Genomic DNA, 7,222 nt, shown 5'->3' with positions numbered 1-7,222 from the left:
CATGATCAGCCGTTTTAATTTTACCATTTTACTCAGCGTTGAGAGCTATCTCATTGGAATTTATATCTTTCATTTTTTTTAATAATGAAAAATGTTGAACATAATAACTTGTTATTGTCATATTTTTATTCTTATCATAATATTTGCAGTAGGGCTCATATATCTAATTTTTCACAACATATATGAACAAATATTGGGGTGTATGTTAAAAAATAATTCCAAAAAATAATTTTTAAATAAAAGATTACATAAGTAATTAAGAAGTAGAATTTCCCTGGGCTAAAACTATAATAAGAGAGTCCAATAATAATAATCTCTGGAACAAGCTGTACACAATCATTTCCTTATCTGAATAATTCCGATGGATACATTTATGGTAAAGTAGCTACATGAACAATGTACCTGGGTAATATTTTCTGTGCCACATAAAACCACAGCAGGTTTCCTCCTAAGGGACAATGTATTTACTTCCTAATAGATAATATAAGAAATGCAGAGAGACAGAGAAATAGAGAGACAGAGAGAAGAGCCATAGTTATATTCCAGAAATTGGCTAATAACTTTGTGAGCAAAAGATTAAGAATATTGACTGCTACATTCTCAAAATTGGTCTCTGTAACTCAACTCTATCAGGGTAAACAACACCTGTGGCCACTGAGTCATTACACATTAACACCTGTTGCCAGGATTTGAAGATAGTGCATATTAAAGGTGCGGAGAGAAGTCCACCAGGCCTTTCTGATCTGCTTCACAAGCTTGTCTTTCAGACTGTTAGTCTCCACCATTATAAAACATTCTCAGCAGCAGATCCAGAAATAGAAGACAGTTTGCTTAGAACTTTGGGACTGAGTTAGTCTAATCTCCTTCCCTTTTCATTCAGTTATTTAAAAATTACCATAGAAAGTACAAATTCCTTCTTGCTACATGTTTCCCACACTTCCATCCTACGCTCCTCAACTGCACTCAATGCCTACACTGCTGTTAATAACTCACTACTAGTCATGTCTGCTGTGCCATTAGCAGCCCTGTTCAGTTGTGAACAAACTCTTCCTGTCATCTGTAAACTCCTGACGTCCTCTCTGATCTCCAGCTAGATGTCATCTCCACGTATCTTTTACTTAGAAGTACCTTTCTCAAACTGCCTGTAGATTCACAGAAGATGTACACTGAAGCTAACAAAGGTTATTATCGGGGGTTATGTTGTACTGGTTTCTTTCAAGGGCCCTAGAAATATGTTCACACATTTTTGTAAAATTTGCAGTAGTTAGATATTTGACCCCAATCAGTTAAGAGCACTTTGCAGTTAAGATTTTTTTTTTTTTGGTATCTAATTTTATGTTTGTAAATTTGCATTCTTTTACTTAAAAAGGATCTCCAAAATTTTACAAAGTTTAAGTATCATAAAACCTGGACCCACCATTATTATTATATAAGAAGAAAAACATTCTGTTTTGAAAATTAATGGTAATAATTTTTTGTTTCCAAACTTGTCACCTAGGCCATTCTGAGCCACATCAGAAAGTATATGCCATTTAAATTGAAGTTAATGTTAATTAACTTCAAACTTCACCTTAGTAAACCATGATTAGTAAGGTAATGTAGGAAAAAGTAACCTAGTACATTGCAAACTAAATATGATGGGTTTTGGATTAATTATGGTTTTATATTATCCCCTCTTCTGTTTCTTCTATTGATAAGGGTACATAAATGGAGGCAAATTATGTCATCCTGCTTTTTCCTGGGCAAAGGCGAGTCTACATTTGTCAACTGGAAGCTTTCTTTTCTTCTTGCGGTAGGAATTGACGTCTGATATCTGACAGGTTTATAAGATGTCACCAGGAGTTTGGTCTCTAAAGTTTGATTTTTATTTTAGGAGAGTTGAGAGTATGATTTGACCTAGAGCAAAGAATTTAATGTAATAATTCAATTACATTTTTAAAAGTATACTTTTTGCTTTCCAATGCAAAGAGAGATTTTCTATTTGAACATGCCGCTGACAGCCTATATATCATTAGTATATCATAAGTAGGCACATAAAGGCCTATGAGATAAATGCTTAAACAATTTTCCATTATTTTGCTTTTAAATTAAGATTCTATGTGCAGAATTCATATACAAATTATTTTAAAAGTATGTATGTTAAATATCTGTTCTTTAGGAATACCTTAAATGTTTCTGACTGATTATTATAGTTTGAGCTTAATACATATAGAAAAAAACTGTTATAAACTGGGATGATACAAAAACGAGTCATAGCATAAAAACAAACAAACAAACAAAACACCTGTTCTGTAGTACCATTTAATGCGTACATAGTATGTTTGAAATAATTTATTCATGTGTTCTTTTCTTCAGTTTTCATATAAATTCATTTGAAAAAATTTACATACTCTCTCTCAATACCTTCCTGATTTTTACTTCAAAATGATAATCCCACTTTAAAACCTGCCATTGTTTTTTCACTTAAAAAGAATGATTGCTAAATATTTTATGTTACCATTTAGAACTTAGTTATTTTTCCTAATTGTTTAACAATGATTAGTAGGAAAATATAGTACCAGTAGTATGCAAATGGTGGCGTTTATGCAATGTAAATAGATGATAATTATTAGCAAAAGGGTAAAAATTAAAGCTTGGGAGTAAGTGAAGCTTAAGTTAGTTTTTATGTGATTCATAAAAAACTAACATTAATTACCATCATATTCTTATTATATTTCATCATGATAATGTTTTTAAATATCTTTTTATTTTCACCTGCCTCTTTATTTCTAGATAGATGCCAAGAGTTGTGCAGCAAAAGACCCAGAAATTTCTTGAGATTCTGTTATTCAGTTTATTTCAGCCAATTCAAGCCATTTTATTCACAGCAATATTCCATATTTTAAAGATTTGTTTTAACTTACAAAATAGTGCCTTAAATTTTCTTAGCTTTCTGCAAGCTTCAAGGTCTTCTATGTATGTATAAGTTTACATTGTGTTCAGGAGACAAAAGTAAAGGTAATATTCAAACTTACTTCTAAATTGTGACCTATGCAATCAACGTAGTAAATTCTTGGACTTACATCTTTTTTAAATACCTTGCCCATTTATCTTGTATGATAACAATGTTGATTCTGATCAACAAAGTGATTATGCTTATAAAAAGATAAATCATCTTTTAAAACCAACACTTGCAAAATATTGAACTTGAATTGGCATTAGCACATCATCTGAAAAATGTGTGATCAGAACTTAACCTCAGAGTGACTTTCAAAGTGAAACACTCAGAAGCTGCATGATGGAGTAGATCATAAATGCTAGAAATGTGGAAAGCTGGCCAGAGTAGCAACTCTGTTTAGATAATCTCTCAGATACTTACTCAATGTTCTTCATTACTCTAATCAGATTTATTTGTTCCTGAGATTATGTAAGTATATAAACATCACTCTATAAATTATATACATTTTTTATAATCGTTTATTAAGTTGTTTAATTTTTCAGTGTGGAATGTAATACCTTAGAAAAAGCCTATTGTAAATTTATTTTTTGTTAAAAAATAATATCTCTATGTAAATAGATGCTTTCTAGTTTATTTTCTTAGTCTACATTGCTATGTCCTCGACTTCCTAAAAAATACATCTATTTGTAATTTTGCCTAATTTAATTATATTTATTTTTTTATTTACCTGATCATAATTTCTCATTACGTATATTATAAGTTTTTAGAGAAAATTATTCATGGTCTAAAAATGTTATATATAGGTGCTTGGTTGGGAGATTTAAAAGATATTTAAACCCAAGGTAGATTATAAACAAGATCAAGGTAATTTAATTTTTAAATTTAATATTGTAACATTAGTATAAATTTATATCACCCATTTATTTTAATAAAATAGGCTGCTAATGTATACTTTTTCATAAGATTGTTCTTTAAATTAAAATTGCAGGCTCTTCTTTTACGAGAGAGGCAGTTGTATTATTTCTTGATCGCAATATGATATATGTTTAGAGCCTACATGCCTTTACTCATTTTGCTTCCTCCTCCAGAAATGTCTTTTCACATAAACTCTGCATTTTTAAATTTTACAATTTTTTAAACAACCATCTTACCACACTCTCCTTTCTGATGTGTTCTTTAGAATCTTTAATCAAAATTAATTGATTCTTAATTTTCATAGCAATTCGTATATCAATTTTAACTTATCTCATTTTTTTCCTCATAGTTATTCAATTCTATCTCAATCATTATTGATTTGAGGACAGAGGTGTTTATTTGTTGTTTTTATGTCCCCAAGAAACCTAGAACATTGTAGACAATCAATAAGACAATCAATAAATGAAATTTTATGTACATAAATAATTTTAAAATGATACAGTAATCAAAACCCAAAACTTTAATTTCTTTCTTGCTCTCTTTTTTTTAATAAAGAATTTTTTAACAGCTTTGTTAAAATATAATTTACATACCATAAACTTCAACCATTTTAAGTGTACAGTTTAATAATTTTAATAAATTTATACACTGTGTAGCCATTGCTGCAATGCAGTTTAAAGACACTATCATACTCCCAATATCCCTTTGTGCTCTTTGTAATAAAACCCCACACCCACACCTAGTCCCTTGTAGACAACCATATATTGGATTCTGTCTTGTTTTGCCTTTCCCAGAAAACCCATATAAATGAAATCATAGAGTATGTAGTCTTTCGTATCTGGCTTCTTTCACGCAGCATGATATTTTAAGACTGATCTATACTATTGTGTGTATTAATAGTTCGTTCTTTTTTGCTGAGTTATGAACTCACTTATGTTAATATACCACATATTGCTTATCAATCTAATGGCTGATGGATGTTTGAATTGCTTCCAATTATTATTGCTATAAATAATGCTTCTAGTAATTTGTGTAGAAGAATTTAATGAATATATATCTTCATTTTTCTGAAGAGTAGAATGGCTGAGTTATATAATTAAGTGTATTTAACTTTAAAAAATTGGCAAATTGTTCTTTCAAATGGCTACACCATTTTACATTCCCACCTGCAAAACTTTAGTGTTCCAGTTTCTCCCAACATTTAGTATGCCAATCTTTTTTCTTTCTTTTTTCTTTCTTAAAATGAATTCTTATGAAGTGTGTATCATTGTATCTCATTGTGATTTTAATATGTGTTTCCCTAATGATTAATTGTGTTGAACATCTTTTCATGTGCTTCCTGCTATTCAATTATATTTTTGGGGAAATTATCAACTAAAATATTTTGCTCATTTTAATGCAAATTTTTAATTTGGGGGAGGTTTCAATTTTTCTTTATATACTTTGGATACTTAAGATATAGGCTTTGCAAATTTTTTCTGCCAGTCTGTTGCTTATCTGTTCATATTTAAGTATGTTTTAATTTTGATAAATATTTTTAGTCATTAAAAAAATGTGCTCTTTGTGTCATACTTAAATAATCTTTGCCCATGGCAAGGTCACAGAGATCTTTTTCTCTTATGTTTGCCTCTAGAAAATTTATGCTTCCAGTTCTTCCATTTAAATCAATAATTTATTTTAACTTTATCTTTTTGTATGGTGTAAGGGAGGGATTGATGTCTTTTTGTTGCATATGAGTAAACCAATATAACTGTACCATATTGAAAAGATTATTTTTTCTTCATTTAATTAGCATAGTACTTTCATCCAAAATCAATTGACTGTATATGTGAGGGACATTTTTGGACTCTTCTGTTCCATTGAACTATATGTCAATCCTTATGTCAGTATTAAATTTTTTTGCTTACTTTAGCTTTTATAAAAAACTGGTAAATCATGGAGCGAAGTATGATTTATTTCTTTTTTCCAAGTTGTTTGATTACTTTAAGTTCTTTTCATTTCTGTATAAGTTTTAAGCTGAGCTTGTAAATTTCTTCTAAAAAAGGCTACTGAATTTTGTTAGAATTTGCATTAAATCTGTAGATTAATTTGGGAAGAATTTACTTTTTAACATATTGTATCTTCGAATTTATGAATATGGACACAATTATGTGCCTTCTTTAAATTCTGTTGATTTTTATACTTCCCAGTACACAGGGCTTGCTCTTTTATTAAATATATTCTTAAATATATTATTCTCTTTTGATACTATTTTAAAATGGAATTATTTTTAAGTTCAAGACCATATTTATTTTGGTAACATAAAGAAATACAATTGATTTATGGGTATGTATCTAGCCTGCAAACTTGCTAAACTTGTTTATTTGTCCTAACAATGTTTTTGTAGATTAGTTATAATTTTTTACATACAAGATTATTTTTTCTGCCAAGGAATATAGTTTTATTCTTCCTTAACTGTCATCACACTGAATATTTCATTCCTGTGCCTACCAGCCTCGATTATTTTTTGATGAGAAATCAGATATTAATGTTTCCATTTTTTCTTTGTATATTATCAGTAATTTTTTCTTACTATTTGAAGGATTTTTCATTGTCTTTGAATCTCAGCAGTTTGATTATTAGATGTCTGAGTTTAAATATGTAAGTCAGAGGTTTTTATTAACTATGAGAAATAATCTTTGGCCATCACTTTATTTTTTTCTTACCTTTTCTCTCTTTTCTCTTTTTCTGAGACATTCATTACATATATGTTAAGATGCATGAAATTGTTTCCAAGATCTCTGAAGTGCTATTCATTTTCTTTCAATCTTTATTTTCTCTGTTTTTTGGATAATTTCCATTAATTTATCTTCAAGGTTATATTTATCTTCCATCTCAAATCTGTGAGTGAAGTCATCTGTTAAATTTTTATTTTAGCTATTATAATTCTCATCTGTGAAAGTTCCACATGTTTGTATTTGTACTTTCCATTTCATTCTGAAGAGTTCCTATGTGCAGTCTCATTGTTATCATATTTTCCTTTAAATAGTTGAACATATTTTCTTTAATTATTTTACTTATTTATAATAGATGCTCTGAAGTCTTCTTTTACTAAATCCAACATATGAACAGATGAGACCATTTCTAGTTGTTTTGTTTGTTTGTTATTTTCCCCCCTGATCGAGTGTCAGTCACACGTTCCCATTTCTTTGTGTATAGAGGAATTTTGCTTAAACCTGGACATTTTGGATGATATAGGAACTCTGGTTTCTGTTTTATTTTTCTAAGTGTTTTGCTCCTTCTTTTAGTATCTTGTCAGAAATTAAATGATGTAACCAGACTCCTTTGTGATGTGCATCTCTAGTTATCTCTGCTCAGCTTTTGTCTTTT

This window comes from Pteropus alecto, unplaced genomic scaffold (genome assembly GCF_000325575.1).
Source record: "Pteropus alecto unplaced genomic scaffold, ASM32557v1 scaffold76, whole genome shotgun sequence".
Classification (NCBI taxonomy): domain Eukaryota; kingdom Metazoa; phylum Chordata; class Mammalia; order Chiroptera; family Pteropodidae; genus Pteropus; species Pteropus alecto.
This window is presented reverse-complemented; position numbering follows the sequence as displayed.